Genomic DNA, 24,458 nt, shown 5'->3' with positions numbered 1-24,458 from the left:
GCGTGATATGAAGATTTGAATCCTTCACACTTACCTACTCACGGAGCTGAGCCCTTCTTGAAGACCCGCCAATTCTGCAGCTACTCAAGAATTTCCCAGCATTTTATGAAACCCCATGGTTCATTACAGTGCTCACAAGAGCCCTCCACTGGTCCCCATGCTGAGCCAGATCACTCCAATCCATATCATCCAATCCTATCTCTCTAAGATCCTTTTTAATATTGTCCACCCACCTACGCCTTGGTCTTCCCAGTGGGATCTTTCTTTCTGGCTTTCACGCCAATATCCTATATGCATTCCTCGTCTCCCACATTCGTGCTACATGTCCTATCCACCTTATCCTCCTTGACTTGATCATTCTAATTATACTTGGAGAAGAGTACAAGTTATGAAGCTCCTCATTATGCAGTTTTCTCCAACCTCCTGTCACTTCAATTGAATCCAGATATAATTAAATGGATATAAACAAGTTCATCTATCGGTGACGTGTATTTCACAATAATGTGTGACGTTATTAATACGAGGAAGGCTAGCCTGATTTACACTAAAATAAAGTCAATCGCTTATATTCAAAAGGACTAGAATGACAATTGTTTTCAAGTAGGAACAGAAGGCTGCTTTATTTTATAACGTGCTCTTTGCTTCCTCATTTGCGTAAGCAGTTGACTTTAGAGTTGATGGTGTCCTTATTAACATCTTGTCTCGAGTAACTGTTTGGCTGAACACAATGCGCACTTAAGTAAACAATATTAACATAACACAAACACTAGAAAGGGGGGGGGGGAGTATAAAATTGCTTCTTCCAAACTAAGGAGAATCTCCAGATCAGTAGAAAGGCCTGCTGTAATGACCTATCATAAACAAAATTAGTACAATTCAGCACTCGTCCATTTGTTTCCGTGTCTCATGCAACATAAACTTTTAGTTTAAAATGTCAATTACAATCACATTTATATTTCTTAAAATGTCATTAAACTCACATTTTATTCCATTGTCGCGACATTTTTCGGCCCTATAAGGGTGGGGGGGGCACACAGAGGAAACTGGCAACTGCAACGCAACCGCAATTTCAGAGAAAAATCGCCGATTTAAAACTGGCAACTGGTTCCCAGTTTAGAAGGACTGAGGAAACCTACGTTTCATTAGTTGCATTGGATTGATTTGGCTCAGGATATGGACCGCTAGAGGGTTCTTGTGAACACGGTGATGAACCTTCGGGGTTCCATAAAATGCTGGGGAATTCTAGTAGCTGCACAATTGGCGGCTTCTCCGTGAGTGAGTGAAGCAGGCCAACTGCCCTAAAATTATGAGGGATAAGATGGTCTGATAAATTTCCTATCCAGAATGGTCTAAAACGAGGAGATGCTTTATCGCCACTCCTTTTCAACTTTGCTTTAGAATATGCCATTAGGAAGGTCCAGGGAAACCAGGTGGGACTGAAATTAAACGGGACACATCAGCTGTTGGTCTACGCTGATGATGTGAATCTACTGGGTGATAATGTAGATACCATAAAGAAAAACACACAAATTTTAATTGACCCAAGTAAAGAGGTTGGTCTAGAAGTAAACACAGAGAAAACTAAGTATATGTTGCTGTCTCGTCACCAAAATGTAGGGCAAAATCATGATATAAAGATAGGAAACAGATGTTTTGAAAATGTGGCACAGTTCAGATATTTGTGAACAACGATAACAGAACAAACCTGATTGAGGAAGAAATTAAGAGGAGATTGGACTCGGGTAATGCTTGCTACCATTCAGTCCAGAACCTTTTGTCTTCACGTCTGCTGTCCAAAAACATAAAAATTAGAATATACAAAACTATAATTTTGCCTGTGGTTCTGTATGGGTGTGAAACTTGGTCTCTCACTTTAAGGAAGGAACATAGACTGAGGGTGTTCGAGAACAGGGTGTTGAGGAGAATATTTGGACCGAAGAGAGATGAAGTGACAGGAGGTTGGAGAAAACTGCATAATGAGGAGCTTCATAACTTGTACTCTTCTCCAAGTATAATTAGAATGATCGAGTCAAGGAGGATGAGATGGACAGGGCATGTAGCATGAATGGGTGGGACGAGGGATGCGTATTGGATATTGGTGGGAAAGCCAGAAGGAAAGAGACCACAGGGAAGACCAAGGCGTAGGTGGGTGGACAATATTAACCGGATCTTAGAGAGATAGGATGGGATGGTATTAATTGGATTTATCTGGCTCAGGATAGGGACCAGTGGAGGGCTCTTGTGAACACAGTATTGAAGCTTCGGGTTCCATAAAAAGCTGGGAAATTCTTGAGTAGCTGCAGAATTGTCGGCTCCTCCAGAAGGGCTCAACTCCATGAGTAAGTAAGTAAGATGGAAGACGATTATGGTGCCTGATGCTAATAGTAACAAAAATACTTCAGTTATTTTATTAAGGTGGTTGACAACAGCTAAAAGCCAATTACAGGCAGGCACTGATGAAAGAAAAATGCATTAATACAGAAATACGGAATAGTAACACAGTGTTAGTAACAGAGTTCTCCGCTCACAGAACTCCACTAGTCCGCCGACATTGCGTACGGAGCCGAATCCTAGTCGCTCGATACGACACGCCCTTAAGCTGCTTTCAAACTAACACAATAATCTATTTGCAATATTCTACATTCACAAGAAACTTACGGGAACCGTTACAGATATAATCGATGTAATTAAGATATTTCCGTCACAACAGCTGATACTGGACCTCTTGGAAGCTTAAACAGCTTTCCGATAAACAGATTGAATATTTAAACTGAAAACTGTGGGTTGGTTTACATCTCACAGAAAAAAAAGAAGAAAAAACATATTATTCCACTGGAAAAAGCGTTCCTTCTGTATTTTGCATGTGTTATGAAAATGAAATGGGGCACGGCTAGCGTAGTTGGTTGGGGCACTATGTTACAAGCCGGAAGGTCGGGGGATCGAATCCCGGTGAGGTTGATTTTTCAATTTACCTAATCCTTCCGGCCGCACTATGGCCCTGGGGTCGACTCAGCGTCTAACAGAAATGAGTACCAGGAATATTCTTGGGGGTAAAGGGCGGCCGACGCGCAAGGCTGACAACCTTACCGCCATCTATGAGCCGATTGTCTAGAAAATGTAGGAATCTCAACATTTCACAACCCTATGGGCCTCCACGGCCTGTTACAGGGATACCTTTACTTACTTTTTATGAAAATAAAATTCCTATTTTGGCCACATTGGGTCACTTTATTGAACATAACCTTTTCCTTACAGCGGTTTGCAAGCGCCCGTATCAGAGAATAATTCACTGTAGCAAATATAAAAAATTATAAAAAATAGTATAAATAGTTCCTCTATTTTCCTAGGCTTATATTCAAACGTGATAAATATTTTGTGGATTTTAAAATACAGCTTAATGGAATTCCATAAACTCAATAAATATTTTATAGGGCATACGTGGTTTGACAATGAAGTTCGTGAACTTGTCGCAGCAAAATTGCTACATATTTCATTGCTGAATATCACTGTGGTCGCCTTCAAAGTACTGCCGTTGGAAGCTATAAACCGATGCTAGCGACTACTCCACCCTTGAAAATAATTTTGGAACTGGTTTTGTGGAAGGGCCTTCAGAGCCGCCGTCGTATTACACCTGATGTCATCAATATCATCAAAATGTCTTCCTTTCAATATTTCCTTAAGTTTCGGGAACAGAAAAAAGTTACTGGGGGCTAGATCCGGTGAAGAGGAGGGGTGTTGCAGCACGGTTATTTGTTCACTAGTTAAAAACTCCCCCACAGAGAGTGCTTTAGTTCCAGCTCCGACCCTCTAGCGACGGCACACCAAAACACACTCAGACAATAGATGCCACTCAGAGACTGCCACAGATCAACAACAACACAGCTGTGAAACGCTGATATGCCAACGTAATCAAACCATACTGAGGTTCTGTCCACTGTTCCCACGGCAAGCACACGTAGGCGAGTTCGCGAAATTGTCACACCTCGTAATGCATGATGTAAATCTATTAGGACAAATTTGCTTCTTAATTCATTTTATTGCTTCCTAAATTATGTAATGGCGTTGCATCAATTGCTTAAGTAAGCAATTGATGCTTATTAATTAATAATTAATAAGCAATTAATTGCTTATTAAGAGTAAATTAGTGATTATACTCGGGGTGTAAAAGATGGAAAAGGAACCGATTGTGATTTGTTTCAAGGTGATATCTAGAATTTCGCATGAAAGGATAGAAAAGGACAATGAAAAAACTTGTGATGTATCCTGGTCTACACTCAGCAGAGTTCCTCCCGACCACAAGCCAGTCTGCTCCTCTTTGAGTAATGTTACAAGGTAAGATATCTTTTAAAGATGACTGAAGAAGCGAACCTCTCAGTAAATACTGTCAAAATTTGAATATATCAGAATATTGTGCTTTTCTCTACGTATATGACCAGACTTTCAAGCGTTTATGTTCACTTACTTGGAAATTCCTAGATACAGAATTCTAACAAGACCGGAATTGTTATTACGTATTCATAATCTAAATATATTTTATTTTTCTTTTCTAGCTCGAGATTTTGAAGATATGATGTGGAAACACTACTGCAGCAAAATAAAATTTAAAATATAAAATTCACTTCAAATATTATATAAGTGATACAGCTAAATAAGATATACGTATCACGACCTGTGACTTATCAATCGTCTCCCGTTTCACGTCTGACTGAATGCTGATCGATATCGAATTTCAGATAGTTATGAATTATTGAGCAGACAGTCAAGAAGGTAGGCTGTTGTTACGACTCACGGAAAACTTTCCTTTGATTCTTTTCGGCTTCACCTTCTTCCAGCTTAAAGATTGATTAAGAGTGGAAATTGGACGATTAGTGTTCAAGTCACAGCAGAAATGAATACCTGAGACTTAAAAGTTTTTTCTCCACCTTTTTCCTGTCTTTCGGTTTCCAGTTCCAGTAGTGTTATTAAGAAGTCAGGTCACAACCCCGTGAGCTCTGAAAGAAGCGCGACGCTTTGTCTCCACCCAGTCCCCCCCCCCCAACCCTTCAACAGCCTGCGCACTCCTGCAACTCCGTGCAGCAACATCGATTGTACTAAACACATAAGGCTCAACTTTTCCCCTTTCTTTTAGAAAACAAGAATAAAAAGACCGTTTACATTACGAACAACGAATACGCTATCACAAATTATACCAAAACAAACACATAAAACAAAACTGTTTTCATGTTTTCAGCAAACATAACCTCAAAACGTGGGGCGCTGAACGCGGCAGAATTCTACTTCTGTAATGCGAAGAATAAAGTTTTATTATTCATCCGACTGCTTCATCGAAACGGACTCGTTTGTGACTTGCTTGGCGACGCCTTAAAACTGTCAATATTTGGCGGATCCCTTGCCCTAAAGGCCTGTAGGGCCCTCTGGTTGCAGCTGGAGGTGACGGCCTCTGAATGCGGGACGTAGCTTAAAAAATACCGAACATTCAGTAGCGGACAGAAGAATTGGGGAGGGTCTATCAACTTGCAGGTTGGACGGGAGGCCATCAAAATGACTACCGTGTTACGAAATGTAGCATACACATGCTCATTCTTCCGTTACAACATGCAGCTGAGTGTTCTTTCTAAATCATGTTAACTAAATTATTTGTTTCGTCCAGAAACCCGGTTGAGATTCGAAACAGGTACCTACAACGTTACACTAATCCGATATGTTAACTCGATACAAATGTCGTTTGCCTCTTTCGATATTTCTTTGTCGTTCTAGGAGAACGTTGTATTCGCTCCTTGAATATCCGAAGACCGATTCCTTTCCCTCCCTTCGTAATTCACCCTCCACGTAGCCATGCTAAGCATCATCGGTTATAACCCATGAAATATATGCGCCCTTACAAATATGCAATTCTCAGGCAGGAACATGATTTATTGCAGCAAACGAACCGAAGTGGCGGATACAAATGTGTAAAGTAAAGTAAAGCTATCCCTGCACCAGGCCGTGAAGGTCCATAGGGTTGTGAGAAGTTGAGGGTCCCACATTACCTAGACAATCGGCTCACAGATGGCGGTAAGGTTGTCAGCCTTACGTGCCGGCCGCGCTTTACTCCCCAGGAAAATTATTTAATTAATTCCTGGTACTCATTTCTGTTAGAGGCTGAGTCGACCCCAGGGCCATAGTGGGGCTGGAAGGTTTAGGTCAATTGAAAAATTGGAATATAATTTTGAATTGTTATTTACATATCACAGCGAATACGTTAAGACTCTCACATACTTTCTCCACCCTGCAATCATCCATAGCGCCTTCCAATTGTCTTGCAGGATTTCTATAAGAGAACAGTGACCTACTTCAGCCATGTAGACAACGGCTTTGTTTCGTGCATGTACAGAAGGGCGAGACAAGGATTAGTTGAGCCAGCCAGGATCATGACAGCTTCTTTCCAATGTATTTTCATTCCACCATTCATAGTCGTAGTTCTACGGTTGAGGAGCTATGTTACAAGGCGGAGGGTTACGGGTTCGATTCCCGATGAGGTCACTATATTTTCAATTGACATAATCCTTCCAGCAGCACCACGGCCTTGGGGTAGACAAAGCCTCTATTTTTTTATTGCTAGTGGGGTGGGACTAAGTCCCTTGTACCAGCCTNCCCAGATGATAGGTGAGGGTGCTTGTGGAGCAATTGGTGGAATGAAGATTGGCAGGCGAGACTGAAGTACTCTGAGAAAACCTACCCCAGCGCCACTTTGTCCACCACAAATCCCACTTGACCAGACCCGGGATCGAACCCTGGCCGCCGTGGCCCTAGACTCAGCCTCTAACAGAAATGAGTACAATGGATCTTCATGTGGGTAAAAGGTGGCCGACGCGTAAGGCTGAAACGTCACCCCCATCTGTGAGCCAAATGTCTAGAAAATGTGTGAGCCTCGACGCCTGTTATAGGGCTAGGTATTTTTGCATTTTCTAAACAGTAATATTCAGACATCAAATATATTTCAGATATGCCAGTCACTACAGGAAGGGGAAATAGACGAAGAAAAAGATTCAATAAAGCCTTCTGTGTAAGGTCGCTCCATAGCTCAAGCGGTTAGTCGCTGACTTCCCACCACGGCGGCCCGGGTTCGATCCCGGGTCTGGTCAAGTGGGATTTGTGGTGGACAAAGTGGCGCTGGGGTAGGTTTTCTCAGAGTACTTCAGTCTCGCCTGCCAATCTTCATTCCACCAATTGCTCCACAAGCACCCTCACCTATCATCTGGGGCTGGTACAATAGGCCAGAAGTGGTCGCAGTACAAGGGACTTAGTCCCACCCCACTAACAATAACAAAAAAAAAAGAGTCATTTGTGTCAATGTGGATCTGGTGTCCGACGACTGAGAGACCGGCCATCATCATGGTTTGATGCGATGAGTGACCATTTGACTGTACACAACTCTCCTCACATCAACCCCTGTTGATATTGACAGAGAGTCTCTGAAACGTCACAGAGCGAGTCCACGCTGACACGGCTGACCACCCTGGAAGCCTCAGATCGCACAAAGGAACAAGAACGTCAATGTTGAAACAAGAATTTCTCAAACAGGTTATTTGCTGTTTGGATACTTCAGTCCTCCCCTGAAGTGGCTGGGACTTCTAACTTATTTCAGAACGAAAGTAAATTTGATGGCTGCGAGATATGGTCTCCCGCAGAGTGGGATGAACACTGGACTGAGAACAGAGCGCTGAGGCAAATAGTGGGACTCGGAGGAGGAGCAACTACGTACCTTCTACTCCCCCCACAAATCTTATTACGGTGGCGAAATCGAGAAGACCAAGAGAACAGGCGATTTCTAAACGTTTGCAAAACATAAAGAAATTTTATTTAAACAAATACTGCAGCATGACATGCATCGTATAACAACCATAAAACAAGCCTTTTACAGTGGCCGCGAGGTATGAGACACTGCATGACTGTCTTGAACAAAAAATTTGTAAGTGCTCGAACCCCAGAAGGTGCGGTAAGTTATACCTGCAGTTTTGGGTGACGTACATAAGTAGTGGCTGACTGCTTCATCTTCCCGTCAAAAATTTCTAGAAGATTCTTTGTTTAGAACAATCCTGATTCCGAAACAGGCCAGAAGCTCTAACTCGTCAAAGAAGACGGAGTAGATCTTAGGCATAGAAAGTTTTCTACACAGCACAGCCCTGAAACGGCCTCGTGTCTTCTGAATCGGACCGACTTGACGAGAGGAGGAAATGACTCTTGTGGCAGGATCCGTGCACGCAAAAGAGGGCACTATATAACATATGCCGCTGTTGTGTCGTGGGAGGTAGTCTCTTTAAATCAGGTTCAAACTGTGCCTGCACTGTGCGACTGTCAGATTGTAAGGCGTGAACTTGGGGCACTGAACTACGATGCACCGCCCAACCGGCCTACGTTAACATGATATACGCCCGAAACTCCATAAGTCTGCGTCACCATCGGACGTTGCCTGCTGTATATGAAGCAGACCCATGTCACGTGTTCGGTATCCGTCCTTAAATTGCCCTACATATGACTGATGTGTTGTTCTGTATAGGGTTTGGATACTTAATTGTTACTTAAATGAGACTAAGTAGATAAAGGTAAGGTGAAGTTGTCCCTGTGATTAACTAATTAAGCACTACGACATGAAGGCGTATGGGGGAGTGGATGAACGGGTTAAATATGAATAAAAGATTAAATATATGAAAGTATAAAATACTATTAATAACACAAACGGAAACATTATTTTCACATTTGAAACTGACGACGAATCTAAAAAAAAATAATTTATATCTATGTATATATATTCCAACATACAAAGAAAGCCAGCAAGACCAAAGAATAGATGAAAAAAAATAATAGTCAGTATTTTATAATACAAGGCTACTATATATTATTCATTCGTTTTTAAAACGCTATATTTTCCAAAGCATTATACCTAGAAATATGATTGATATATAAAAGGAACCGTAAACTCACCAAGTTTTCTTCGCACTCTACAAATGTTCTATGTGTGCCCCTTGGGTCACACGACACACGTCCAGGCGGTAGTCGAGCTCGTTCCACACATTTTGTAGCATCATCCTGTCAGTGGTCATCACTGCAGCATCAATGCGTTCCCTCAGCTCTACTAGTGTTCTTGGCAGTGGGGGTACGTAAACACGATCCTTAATGTACCCCCAAAAGGAAGAAGTCACAAGGCGTTAGATCAGATGATCTGGGGGGCCAAGTGAACAGAGCTACGTCATCCTCACCAACACGCCCAATCCAGCGATGCCGAAGTTCATTGTTTAGGTAGCGACGAACATTGCCGATACCACCGCAAAATGCTTTGTTTACATGGCGGTTCTTTTCCGTACTCTCTTTTGAATGCGCGTTGCACTGCTATAACAGACGAACATCTCGCATATTCCAACAAACAAAAACTCTTTTCTTGCTTTGTCGCCATTTTGTAAAGGCACTGAACTCGTGCTGCCAACTGGTGCATAAAATACAAACTTGGTGAGTTTACGGGTCTGTTTATATATCAATCATTTTTACGTGTAACACTTTGGAAAATACAGAGTTTTAAAAACGAATGAATCAGTTATAGTAGCCCGGTACTTTAATGTCCACAAATATGTATAATCATAATGTGTATATATTTACCGTCTTTTAATGCACACAATTTCACTTGTCACTTGTAAATATATACACATTATGGATACGAATCAGTGCAACAGGACGCTAAAATACAACATTATAAACATGTATATTTTCAACTCTGAGGCTGGGGCCACACGAGCGCACAAAATGCGTCTGTTGTAACGAACGTCGTGACGTCCGTTATAGAAATAAACAAGAGAGGCGAATACTATGTTTTCTCCTTGCTCAATTTCAGACAAAAAACTATGCACCGCATTCTGCAACTGTGTGGTGTCCTCAGCAACGTCCGTCATAAAGTACGTTCGTTATATCGGACACATTTTATGCGCTCGTGTGGCCCCAACCTGAGCTGAAATTCATTATTAAGACAACCTTCATTTGGAGCCAAAGAAGGCGGTAAAGCGATCTAATACACAAAATTATGATGAAACAAAAATATCTATGAAGCACGCGTAATTAACTACCCTACGCCCCTTTGAATGCTTCAGTGTATATGACGACTTCGGAGATGTCTATGTAAAGGCCCAAATGTACCCCTTGTAGACAGAGTAAGCTGTTTGAAGGGGTAAAACTTTTAATTCATTCGGAAGCTAACCGTCTAGAAGCCATGCCAGGACGCCGACTGTCCTGACTGAGGCAGTCCTCTTCAGACGAACTTCCACTTTATAGGTACGTATAACCTAAGCAGCCGGTCACGGTAGCCGAGCGGTCTAAGGCATGCACTGTCTTCGCTCGCTCGGAAGCCGGGATCGTGGGTTCGAATCCCACTCAGGACATGGATGTTTGTGCGCGTTTTTCTGTGTTTGTCTATAGATAGAGGCCTTGCGATAAGCTGATCACTCGCCCAAGGAGTCCTATCATATGTGTAAGATCTAGAAAAACCGAAGTGAACGGAGTTCATGGAGGTAGGCCTAGGCTCACTGGGGCTGTAGTGCCAAGGAAAAAAAATAACCTAAGCAACTGATGACATCGTTATATGAAAAATAAACGAATATATTTATGACATAAATAATTATAAAATTTCAGCCTATAATATGGATAATATAAATATAATGTTTGGATTGCGTTCGAACCCAAATTCATATAACCGTTCCACAAACTCTGGAACGGTTCTCTCATTTACAGATACAATTAAGCTGCATGAAGTAGTTAGAGATAAAACGTGCGAACAGACGGCTAACCGACCGATCATTTATGTTTCAGAATCTCTGAGCAGAGAACATAGTCAAATGGAGCAGATTCGAGTTGCTATTCAAATAATATAAATTCATCAGGTGGCAAAATGGGGCAATAATGTTATAGATATGGTAAGTTTTCATAGTGCTTGCTGTATCATAAATAATGGAGAGGCGGGATTGTAAGTCTGGGTAGTTTCTTTCGATTTCCTGTTTTCTGTTCATGAACTATTTTTTCCCTTGGCACTACAGCCCCAGTGGGCCTGGGCCTACCTCCATGAACTTCTCCGTTCACTTCGGTTTTTCTAGATCTTACACATTCGGTAGGACTCCTTGGGCGGGTAATCAGCTCGTCGCAAGGCCTCTACCAGTATATAAACACAAAAAAACACACACACAAACTAAACATCCATGCCCTGAGTGGGATTCGAACCCACGATCCCGGTTTCCAAGCGAGCGTAGACAGCGCATGCCTTAGGCCGCTCGGCTACCGTGACCGGCGTTCATGAACTTGCTACGAGTAAATGCATTTTGGCAATTTTGGAAACAAAAGAATGAAGAAGACAGTGGAGATCGGCTATCTGGAAACTATTTAAGATGTAATGAGGAAGACAGCAGTAGATCCTGAGAATAATTACCCTACATTACAGTCGACAGGAAGGGCGTAAAGGTAAAGTTGTCCCTGGGTTAACTAATTAAACACTAAGCCATGAAGACGAATGGGGGAGTGGATGTATAGATCCAGGTATTCTTAACCTCGACACTAGTTGTAGGTGAGTGGTCACCTTCACGTCCCGGCCGCATTGCCCCCGGGAAAGAGCCCCAAGCACCCATTGAACAGGAGGCTAGGTGGGTCCCTATGCCGGTCTGGACGACGTGGAAAAGAGAATATTCTTGTCCCTACCGGCAGTCGCACTCCGACCCCTTGTCCAGCCCGAGTGTAACCTCAGAAGAAGATTAAGCAAGTATCGAAATCATTATGTTACAAATGTGAACTCCCGGAGGTTACGTTCGCCTGAACGTTGATTTGGAGAGGGAACATCAGGAATGAAGACAGAGTTAGGCGACGGAACGTTACATTAAATCGCGCCTTGCAAGGCAGAGAAGCAGGTGGGAGGATAACATGATCTTGGACGTGCGTAAATATGTTGTTAAGGATGTGTGGTAGGTGGAACTAGTCAGGGATCGTGTATAACGGCAGGTTTTAGTATTAACGGTGTTGAACTTTAGGTTTCTGCTAATGGTGTGTTGATGTGTAACAGCTCAAGCACTCTTAGACACTGCATTGCACTTTCCACTTTTGAGAAACAAATGAATGCTTCTATTTTCCTGCTTCATAATTGCCATCATTTTACTGTATTTTGTTAGAAGAACATGTACGATATGAAATACAGGCACAAGATTTCTAAGCAGTCTGGAACTATCGTCAATATTTCCTTTTCGCCCTCTGAATGAGCCGATGCACATGAATAATGTTGTCAAGTGTAAGGCGGTACGCGTGACGAAATTAAAGGGTTCTAGTTTCGATGGCTGGATTTATTAGCCATTCGGTTACAGTCTCTCTCCTAATTACAATTAGTGCAGCGCTATCACTGTTTCAACACTTTATAATTCACTGTTACACGCGAACACACACACACACACACACACACACACACACACACACACTAGTCATTTCCTGGTAACGCAATTAAACACAACAGCTAGCGCTTTAAATCATTCCACATATCACTGCACTACAGCACGTATAAAGTCTTCAACGTCCATTAACACTTCACAGCTGAATCTTCACAACTCCTTTCCATGACTGCTTCCTGTCCTTGACTCATGGGTTCTCGGCTATGGCTAACTACGACTGACTGTAAACGAACTTCACTGTCCCTTATCAAACTCCAGCACCGACCCCGAAGAAAACACCTATTTTTGTAGATGTGTTTACAGTTGCACTGTTTAGAAATGGATTGCATAACACCGCTGTTATACTGTTGCTTGGCGCGGACATAGAAAACAGCCTCCTCTATTGTTGCGTCACCTAGCAACGGACTGTTTACCAAGAATTTGTTTCCGCGGGAACTTGTTTACAAACTTGTCGCCTAGTAATGGGTGTACATGTAACAATATAAATATTACTGCTTTTCAGGACACGACTCCTTATACCCTGATAGATGTCTGCCAGATATTGAAATTTGAAACTCAAATCTCACATATGATTATTTAACGACGCTCACTGCAACGCAGAGTATACAGTGTCAGACTGTAGGCTTACTAGTGGATACTGAACTGTAAAGGATATGGAAGGGAGCAGTCGTAGCTCAGTTTGAGATACTGTTCCAGGACTTTTCTGGAAAGACTGAGGAAAATTATGGACACCATATTGAGAACAGTCGATCTCCAGGCCGAGATCTAAATCCGTGACCTCCGGAACACGAAGCAGAAGTGTTCTCCATTAAATCGCGAATTCCGTTTCTGCACATGTAAAGTGTGTCCCACCTCGTTTCCATAAACACACACCTTCTCGTGAATACTTAGGTCAATACCATTCGCTTCTAAGCCTACTAATATCCCTGAAATAATTTATAGTGCCGATGATTATATAATGCAAGAAATATAAAAGTTCAAGTAAACTGGCGGTTCTGACTCACTTTTTTTCCCTTGACACTACAGCCCCAGTGGGCCTAGACCTACCTCCATGAACTTCTCAGTTCACTTCGGCTTTTCTAGATCTTACACATTCGGTAGGACTCCTTGGGCGGGTGATCAGCTCGTCGCAAGGCTTTTACCTGTAGACAAACATAGAAAAACGCACACAAACATCCATGCCCTGAGTGGGATTCGAACCTATGATCCCGGTTTCCGAGCGAAGACAGTATATGCCTCTGACTTACTTAATGGCTCAAAATTTTTGCTGCTTGATTTAAAGGTAAAACTGGTAACGTTGTCCCTTTGCTTAATTAATTAAACATTATGCCAATAAGACATATGGGATAGTGGGGGTATAGCTCCATCATTCTAGACCTCTGTGCTAGATGGTGCTGAGTAATCAGCTTCACGCACCGGCCGCTTTATCCCTGGGGAAGAATCCCCCTGATACACATTGGAGTGGGCTCAGAGCCCATCTGGAAGATGTGAAGTAAAATAACTTACTCCTGCCGGGAATAGAACTCCGTTCATCCAACCCGTAGCCCTTCGCTATTCCGACTGAAGAGAGTCCAACATGAAAGTCAGTAAAAATTCGCTGATGATATGAAGTAAAAATACATAAATTCTACTAAATTTTGAAATAAACTGGCAATTCTGTGCAACTGAAATAGGCCATAATTTTATGCTCAGAATTATATTTGTGGAGAACATGCTAGCTGTAAAATCAAATGATAACCCACCCACGCGTCTAACGGCCAATATCAATGCTGCTGGAAGCGAAACGTGCCGTGTTTCTCATTAGGACCTCGTAAACAAGCCCCTTAACCGGCTGAAGCAATCTGAGCATCTAAAGACAGTTCCTTTCATCTTCAGACAAGTAATTTGTGTAAGTGGTAACGCCGCCACCATATGGCTAAGTGAGCACTGTACCAGTGCGTATGTATGTCGTACATTAATTGCAGGCTCTTGTGTGCACTTCTTGACTATATAACACCACGTCCAATTTAATGGCGATTACGAATATCCACTCGGCTGCACCGGATAAGGACAAGTCGTAGAATCAATATATGGTCTTTTATTCTCGTTGGATTATACAGTATATCCATTGCTACAGAATGACTCGGTAAACACATTCCCGCGAAACGTACGAGTGCAACAGAATGGCATCCATTGCTAAGAAACGGGCAAAAAAAAAATAGAGGTTGTGCTTTCTGTGGGGTCCACGCCGAGGAGTTATAAAAGAACATGGTCAGAAGAGGCGACCAAGCATCGTTGTCGAGTAGAGAGTCGAATTTCGAAACGCCAGCCTGCTAGGATATGTTGGGAGCAGAGGAACTGAATTGAGTCGAGTCATCGGAATTGGCAGTTGCAGAATAATGACAATAAAGAAACTAGGCTGTGAAAATAAGACTTCATATGTGATTTGATGAGACAGCAAGACTGTGATAAATCCGTTGCCAGGATACGGCTAGTGAAGGAGAAGAATCGTAGCGCGTGAGCAACACAGAAAATACCTCACGTGGTAGCGAATCATTGTTGGGTTGTGACGTCACTGAGTCTGCGCGGAAGTGTGTTTACAGAGCCGTTGCCTAGAAGTGGGTTGCGTAACCCTGTTGTTCCATTGGTCCGTGCGACTAATGCAGGGTGTTTATCTAGCCGTTGCCTGGCATTGCGCTGACATATCACAGTCTTTAAGGTTCACTGCATAGAATGCAGTTCCCTTTGTGCTCCTACATGCCTCCCCACCACGCTCGCCCCTAGCAACGTGTGCTGCCCACAGGCGCCTCTGTGTCGGACTGCAACAAAACACAGGGTCGATTCGATATTTCTGCAACCCTTGCGTGCAAGGGCACGCCTTGTAATCAAGGTGGCTTGCATCGCGCCTTCATATTACAGCCCTCTACACTTAAGACGCATCTTTTTACACTATTTACACAAGTCACCCTTTGTGTAATCAGGGAAAACCTTCCATAATGTGTTCGTGATTAACTCATATGAGGGGTTTTCAGTCAGGAATTGTGCACATTTTGGTTATCTTTAGCGATTAATATCAACTATATTGGAGAATGTGTTATACGAGTATTTCAGCGTCCTGTTGCACTGTATAAATCTGACTTAGAAGCATTTGTGCCGTCTATGCGCAACGTCTTTCGCTATTCTTTCTTCGTATTGCTTTATTGGACACTACATGTTTCGGCATAACTGGTCATCTTCAGGTGCACAACGATCAACTATGTTCGACATAACTCCGGCCCCAGCGAGAACATTCAAGGCAGCCACAACCAACAAACCAAACAAAACCAAAAGCAGCCATATGCAACCCAAGGACACCCAAATGACACTGATGGTAACCCACATTCATTCATTCATTCATCAGTAATCTGTCAGATGACAGGTCCACAGCCTCTTCCAAAACAGTTTCTCCACTTAATGCGATCTTCTGTTTTTGGAAAGAGACTATCCAGGAAAAGTGATAATGTGGTAGTTTTTCCATTTGCTTTCCACATCGCAGTACAACAGCCGTTCAAACCACTCTGGTCACGCCTGTTGCTATACGAACTTGAACCATCTCGAGCATCATTTTCTCTGTGCTTCAAGTCGCCGCTGATGACGCTGCTTCCGGTATCAGTTTTCGGTGTCTCTCTTCGTCTGATGCCTACCCTTTGACCTGTCCAGCAAGGGAGGCCCTGCCAGTAGCTACGCTACCGCTGGTATAGCTCTCAGGGTCCTTGGCATACTCAAACACCCTCACCACGATAAGGTGGAGACACCAACGAGGGGGGTAACCCACATAACCAAAATAAATAGAGACAATTACAATAGCAGGAAACATCGGCAAAATCCTTAACCATGACAACCTATACACCTGAAGATAGCCAATTAGGCCGAAACATGATGTCCCAATAAAGGAATACAAAGAAAAAATAAAGAACGACGTTGCACGTAGATGGCACAAAAGCTCCTAAGCCAGAGCGGAGAATACGGAAAGATAAGATGATTATGGCGATTCTTTCGTTTCTTTAATGACGATCCCTAAACTTCACACATAACACCGATTGATATGATAATTGTGGATGATACGTTAGAAATAAAGTGGGCTGGCATATTTTCAGCTGTTACCACGAAACATTTTGTGGCAGGGCTAAGTATATTCATGAAAAACCTCAGGATAGCCACTTTCCGATCTACAGCTCAGCAGTCTTTGAGGTCTGCCATCCGTTACTGGCCGACGTACGTTTTGAATTCCGTTCAGATACCGAGGCAGTTCATTTTTATCACTGTAGATGTCGATCTATTGTTCAAGAAGGCAATCGACTGCGTTAGGAGACATGAATTTAATAATTTGTTTTATTTATACAGGGCTACTATAAATATGTCATTCGTTTTTAAAACGCTATATTTTCCAAAGTATTATACGTACAAATATGATTGATATATAAAAATAACCGTAAACTCACCAAGTTTGTATTATGTTCACCAGTTGGCAGCACGATTTCAGCGCCTTTACAAAATGGCGACAAAGCAAGAAGAGTTTTTCTTTGTTGGAATATGCGAGATATTCGTCTGTTATAGCAGTGCAACGCGCATTCAAAAGAGAGTACGGAAAAGAACCGCCATGTAAACAAAGCATTTTGCGGTGGTATCGGCAATGTTCGTCGCTACCTAAACAATGAACTTCGGCATCGCTGGATTGGGCGTGTTGGTGAGGACGTAGCTCTGTTCACTTGGTCCCCCAGATCATCTGATCTAACGCCTTGTGACTTCTTCCTTTGGGGATACATTAAGGATCGTGTTTACGTACCTCCCACTGCCAAGAAAACTAGTAGAGCTGAGGGAACGCATCAATGTTGCAGTGATGACCACTGACAGGATGATGCTACAAAATGTGTGGAACGAGCTCGACTACCGCCTGGACGTGTGTCGTGTGACCCAAGGGGCATACATGGAACATTTGTAGAATGTGAAGAATACTTGGTGAGCTTACGGTTCCTTTTATATATCAATCATATTTCTAGGTGTAATGCTTTGGAAAATATAGCGTTTTAAAAACGAATGAATCATTTATAGTAGCCCTGTATATTAAATGATCGCTCGTCCATACTGCACGATGAATTGGTTTTCGGAAACTTCCAGAAATTTGATTTCAGCTTCACGTAAAGCAGAGGTTATAAAAATCACTCACATCTTTTAGTGCAAACCTTAAAATACCCAATTCACAGTATGGCGCTGCGTAATACGAATATCATTTGAGAAAAGAAAAAAGAGAATGGGCCGACGGAGGCAGATGGGCAGAATAATACAGGCATGACCCTTCAATCGCTTTATTGGTCAATACCATTACGTCATAGCTACATCTAGAGAAGTTTAATCGTAAGAGATCAAATGGTTCTCTCCCTTAATATTTTCCATTAGTCAAAGTAGGTTAAGTAATGCCATTGCATGAACTGCGAAGTGTATTATGAGTCGATGGATACGACAGAATGATCCGGTGGATACCAAAGGCAGGGAATGAAGAAGTCGTGGACTACTTAAAGACACTGTTCTGGCACCCACTTGGAGGGACTAAGTTAAACCACTAAAATTCTCGGCCAAAACAATTAGTGTGGGCCGAAACTTACCAAATAACGGTCATAAGTGTTAGTTCTTGAGTCAACTTACACGATACAAATCTGTCCGAACCTTTTCAGAATTTCAAAGTACAGTATATAAATGCTAAAGCTTGTAAAATAAAACTTGTCATTATCTGGATCTGCGCATAAAATGGGGAGATGTTCTACTGAATTTTAAGTCTGAACTCGTCCCTGATCCTACAAATTGGTACGCATGGCTCGAATTTAAATGAAGTGGCCAACGTGTTTTATCAGCCTCAGCTCATACCGATCGTAGACATACTGCAAAGAAATTTCAGGCTGGATAGAAGGTTACTTTATGACGCTGTATCAACTACTCAGACCATTAAGCGTTAACAAATTAACAGTAGGATGACTGTAAAATAAGGTAAAAGATAAAGTTGTTCCTGTGGTTAACTAATTAAGCACTACGCCATGAAGGTGTATCGGGGCGTGGACGTATAAATCCATATTTTCTTGAGTGGTCAGCTTCACGCCCCTGCCGCTTTACCTCCGAGGTAAGAGCACATGTTACCCATTGGATAGGAGGCTGGGTGAGCCCCAGAACCGGTCTGGACGACGTGGAGAAATGACAATTTTTGCCCCCACCAGGACGCGAACTCCGACCGCTAGGTCGTCCAGCCCGTAGCCAGTCACTGTGCTACACTAAAGTACGAGGGTTTTAAGAGCGTCGTTCTACTCCTTATGTCCTAAAGGCAGAATAATAAGTACGCGTAAAACAACTAAGCTATTCTATAAGGCAGTGGGTACTACACAAAAATATTACCTTCTCGCGTTGATCACACCAAATATCCTCCCATCTCTTAGTGAAACAATCATGTTCACTGGATATTTTGTTAATCATGTTCGCCGGACATTTTGTTAATCACGTTCGCCGGATATTTAGTTAATAACGTTCCCCGGATATTTTGTTAATCGCGTTCGCCGGACATTTTGTTAATCGCGTTCGCCGGACAATTTGTTAATCACGTTCGCATGACAACTTTTTAATCACGTTCGCCGGACATTTTGTTAATCATGTTCGCCGGACAATTTGTTAATCACGTTCGCCAGACGTTTTGTTAATCACGTTCGCCGGACATTTAGTTAATAACGTTGGCCGGACATTTTGTTAATGACGTTCGCCGGACATTTTGTTAATTATGTTCGCCGGATATTTTGTTAATCATGTTCGCCGGACAATTTGTTAATCACGTTCGCCGGAAATTTTGTTTCTAATACATAACACAAAGAAATGCATTCTCTTCGACAACTCTTTTGAAGGTTTAAATGGGCTTCAGTTTTCCCGTGTCCAGCTTCATGAGCTGGAGGGCCAGGAGAACGCGCTTCTGGATCCCGCTAAGGGTCGGGGTTAGAAAGGAGCGTCAGTAGCAAACAAGGAGCCCGCGGTCAGAGATCGGACTCCTAGCCGCCGAATACCGTGGCCTTCGTACGTACGAAATCCGTCCTTACGGCTTATCTCAGGACATCCGGGAAGCCCGAAACGACCGTCATAAAGGTGACGTAAGAGCTTGAACATGGGTCCAGGTACGGTCAGATAACTTACCCTCAGTCCGTCTCGTTCTGCTTTCGCTCGGTCACTAATTTATCCGATTCTTTCAGCTTATTAATTTGCCCATTTACTCGTTCCTTCATCTCATTCGTTCGTTTTGTTTCACTCTTCCGTACATTCTCCCACTCGCTCACTCGTGCCTTCACTTGTTATTCAATGTCTCTGCGTGTTTCATAAAGGTAACGGTTAAGCTTGGGGCACGCGATAGCGTAGTTGGTTCAGGCACGATTGCTACAAGCCGGGAGGTCACAGGTTCGAATCCCGATCAGGGGGATTTTTCAATTGACCTAATCCTTCTAACCGTGCTATGGCCCTGGGTTCGACTCAGTCTTTAACAAAAATAAGCACCAGGATCTTCCTTGGGGGTAAAGGGCGGCCGGAGAGTAAGGCTGACAACCTCACCGCCATCTGTGAGCCGATTATCTAGAGAAAATGTGGCAAGTCTCGACATCTCATAAACCCATGGGTCTTCACAGCCTGTTAAAGGGATAGCTTTTTAATGTTTAAGCTGCCCCTGAGCTTAATTACGCACCAAGCCATGACGACGTATGGGCAGTAAAGGTATGGCTCCCCCATTCTTGAGCTATATGGAGTTCAATGGCCACCTTCACATCCAGGTCACTTTACCTCCGAGGAAACAGCTCCCGGTACCCATTGGACAGGAAGCTGGGTGGGCCTGTCTAGCCTGTAACCCGTCCCTATACTGCGCTCTCCCGGATCTGTTTCACATGATTTTCATGATACACTAGTACAGCAAGATTATTTCTCCAAACATCAACAAGGGTAAGTCGTTGTAATTGTGATGTTGCGTGTTTTCCATGATGTAGGCACTACATTCTTAAATATTACTCAGTTGAATTTCGTGCACCAAGAGTTAAAAGAGTGAACTAATCTTGATTACGTAATGTGATTAGGCAGCAAAAGCGTAAATCAGTACATTTAATGTATAAATGTCACCTACAAGTAAGACTCATTCATAAAATAATATGGCTCTCTACTTTGCAGTTTTTCTGGGGACTGAACACGCCTGATGCATCCTGTAAACGTACATAACAGTATTTCCACAAAGCTGGCAGGTGATTCATTGTGTATCCCTTATTTAGTATGCAGGGCTCCCATACCCAACACGCATGGCATGCGCACGCAGCCCGTGACACGTGCACCTCACTTCCGCCACCTCCAGTCCAGCCCACGGGCCAACTTCCTGTGTTCGGTCAAGTCATTCATACACCCACGTTCCAGCCAAGTTACGCCACGGCGTATGCGTCGTAGAAATCGCTGATCGAAACCCGAAATAATGTTGACACAACTGACCCAATAAAGACCACTCTGTAATTCTCTGCTACGCTAAGTCGCAGGCCGAGTGACCAGAACCAACAAAAGTTAGGCGAAATAAAATCTCAAAGAGATCGCTTTCGGACTGAAGTCTATAAAACAGGGAGTGGGTAATCCCTTTAATTCGGGGACGGGGCCGTTGGGAATGACAGAAGAACAGAGACCAGTATGAAAACAGTTCAGCAGTATAATTACATTTACTTAATTATTTATTGCTTACTTATCGACTTTATCATTATCTCAGACCGGGATACCTCAGTCAGTGTAACGATGGGCTACGGGTTAGACAAAAGGGGTTCGATCCCCAGCAGGGACAAGAAATTCTTCTCTAGTCCACGGCCTCCAAACCAGCTCAGGTGACCACCCTAAATCATATCCAACAAGTACCAGGGGCTATTCCCCCCCCCTCGGTAGGGGAAGTAGCCGGGGCGTATATCTGGCCACTCACCACCGTCTAATGCCTAGGCCACACCCCGTAGCGTGGTACTTATTAATTAAACAATGGGACAAGTTTACCACTGCATCAGTATGTCAGACTATATAGCGCAGAATGTTAGGATGACTGGTGAATAAATAACTGAAAAGAATTTGGAAGGAACGGGTCATGGCCTAGTCGAGATAATGTTCTAAGATTTTCTTGGTTGCACTAAGTAAAACCACGAAATTCGTCAGGATGGCCTGTGTCCCGACCGAGATTCGAACCGAGGACTTACCGAATACAAATTCATAACTCGGTGGAAATTATGCGAATGAAGAATTGAGTTTGTCTTCAAGGTCCTAACCCAACCACCGGAGGAAATGAGAAAGATCACAATTCATGTCAACTGGGTTAGCTGTCTTCTGGGCCGAGAATCGAACACTGGAAGCCCCCCCCCCCTGAAAGTGTAACAACTCTCAACCGCAAAGTTCGGTTCTCTCCTTCCTGAACTTCCTGAACGCCAGTATCAGCTTGGCATGGCGCATGTGTGCCGCAGACGAGGCTCTCATGTAGGCCTGTACAATCAACATGTGTAAAGGCAATGCCACTACTCAAGTCCAACTGCCCGGGACACGTCAGTGTAACTGCTACATCTGTACAGAGAAAGCATCACTCCAATTTACTTCAGTGCCCTGATCCCAGATACCGTGGATCAAACTATCATCAGAAGCTACTCCGACGATCATCAATATTATAGTAGTAGTCTAAATATTTTGTAGCCTGAAAGCCTCAAATCTTACATTTTGTAGCCTCTTTACGAATATTTCCCTGTTATTTAACGACATTTCTTCAACTGCTTTGGTTATGTAGCTTAGAATTTTAGAACGAATATGTGAATTGGAAAGCCGGTCACTGCAGCCGAGCGGTCTAAGGCGTGCGCTGTCTTCGCTCGCTCGCAAGCTGGGATAGTGGGTTCGAATCCCACTCAGGGCATGGATGTTAGTGTGCGTTTTTCTGTGTTTGTGTACAGGTAGAGGCCTTACGACGAGCTGATCATCCGCCCAAGGAGTCCTACCGTATGTGTAAGATCTAGAAAACCGAAGTGAACGGAGGAGTTCATGGAGGTAGGCCTAGGCCCACAGGGGCTGTAGTGCCAAGGGGGGGGGGAAATATGTATGTGAATTGGAAAGTATCTGCAATGGTGCCGTTGCGACATATTCAAGGTAGCTGCCCACCATATGCCTGGGGGGAACATGAAAAGTGGGTACAATTCGGATCAGAATATCGGATTCTCAGAGCGAGATTCAAACCCAAGATCTCTCAAATACGGAGTAGGAATGCTAAGAGCTCGACAGATGAACTGATAATTTAATAAAATATTTAATTGTATGTGTTCAAATTCATTTACTTTATTCTTGCTTCATTTCACTTATACATACCCAAGATAATACCCACTCCCGACCACAACTGTCATTTTAATAATTTTGTGCCACTGATTCATTACTGGATATCCGTTTCTGTGTGTTGATACTTAAATCGGAGTACACCTGCACCTTTCCTATGTGAGTCAATAGGTAAATAAATGTAGCGAAACAGAGAAGCAATATGGCATATTTCTACTAAGAGGAAAACAAATTCCTCGCTTCTGTAGCTAGCAATTGCTTAAGGCGCGTCCACATTACTCGTGCTCGTGCACGTGTGACTAGCTATGCTCGCGAGTAATGTGGACGATATGACAAGTCACGAGACAAGCAAATTTTTTATTTAAAAACTATAGCCAATAAATTAAAATACGACTACAGTCTATACGAACTACGAGTGGACGAAGATTTACGAGCACAAGTAAAAGCCAGACGAGTCTCCCGACGAGCACAAGCCTGGCGAGCACGAGCACGTATAATGTGGACGCGCCTTAATACTATAGCATATCCGTAAGAAGTCTACGAACGCTGCCTTGAATTTGTTCTCTAGCAGCACACTCTGGTGACACCTAAATGAAGCATACAAGTACAAACTACGTAAACATACAGTCAAATCCCAAGGCGGGGTTCCGGAAATAGATCACCATGATGGCAGGTATGGGAGAAATTAGTGTTATTCGGAAGCAACCGTCATCCCAGAGCAGGAGGAGAGACAGTGCAAGCTTTGTCATATTTCAGTCTCAGAATCAAAGCGGAACAAATAACAAATAAATGAACTCGGTGAGGGCTACGCAATGCGGGGAATTCGCATTACAACTGACAGAGCACAATAAATAAATATTCCTTTACGACATTCATTTAGTCAAAAAAGGAATCTACTTTTGTGAAATATGAATATTGTCACATAGTATGAAATGACCATAGACGGGGTTTTGGACTGGATATTGGATTTATTGGCGACTTTAGCACATAGCTCGCAATTGCACTTGATTACAGAGCCATCACCAATTTCCACACTTTGAAAGTCTTTTCCAGTCAGTAGTGTCTTCACTAGTAGTTGTTTGGTACCGCTTCTAACAGTGGCTAGACCTCTGCTTCCGGGCTCAAGTTCTCTTTGAAAGGCGGTTCCCTTCCAACTGACACGTCTCTTCACAGACTCCAGTACAGAACTGCCTTGGTTTCCCCAGTGGTCTTCCTTATAACTCCTCGGCACGGACCGCAGTAGAACACCGCGTTTCCAACAGTACCTTTATTGTTGCGCATAGATTTGTTGCTGTGGAGACGTGTTTGTTTGCGATTGTTACCTAGTAACGGCTCTGTTATATTTGCTTATCTCGTGGTCGTTGTACAGTAACGGTTCTACACTCTACAATATTCATTGCCATAAAATCCTATTGCTGGATTATTTCTTGAGCGAAATCTATGCGCTCTTACCTCCACACCCAGGTGTTATGTGGACACAGATCTAAGTGATGTAATGTAACTCAATTCAGTGAGCCAACAGAGTCCCGTTGCTCTTATTAATCGTTTAAATCAAGGGAGTTCCTTTGGCGGTCGTGTTCCTAGACCGGTGGTGTGCTGCCCTATCGTACACGTATATTCTGACTGTGTCTTCTATGACATCTTTCGACGTTATAAGGTTGTCATCAGGTATAT

At 43.0% G+C, this 24,458-nt stretch overlaps 1 protein-coding gene across 1 annotated transcript in view; it reads right to left on the bottom strand.

The window, feature by feature from the left end:
* Positions 1-24,458, bottom strand: part of LOC111866638 — a 126,675-nt gene that overhangs the window by 79,521 nt on the left and 22,696 nt on the right. The window lies entirely within an intron of this gene.

The sequence above is a fragment of the Cryptotermes secundus genome, unplaced genomic scaffold (assembly GCF_002891405.2).
Source record: "Cryptotermes secundus unplaced genomic scaffold, Csec_1.0 scaffold967, whole genome shotgun sequence".
In the NCBI taxonomy this organism is placed as follows: Eukaryota; Metazoa; Arthropoda; class Insecta; order Blattodea; family Kalotermitidae; genus Cryptotermes; species Cryptotermes secundus.
This window is presented reverse-complemented; position numbering and strand designations above follow the sequence as displayed.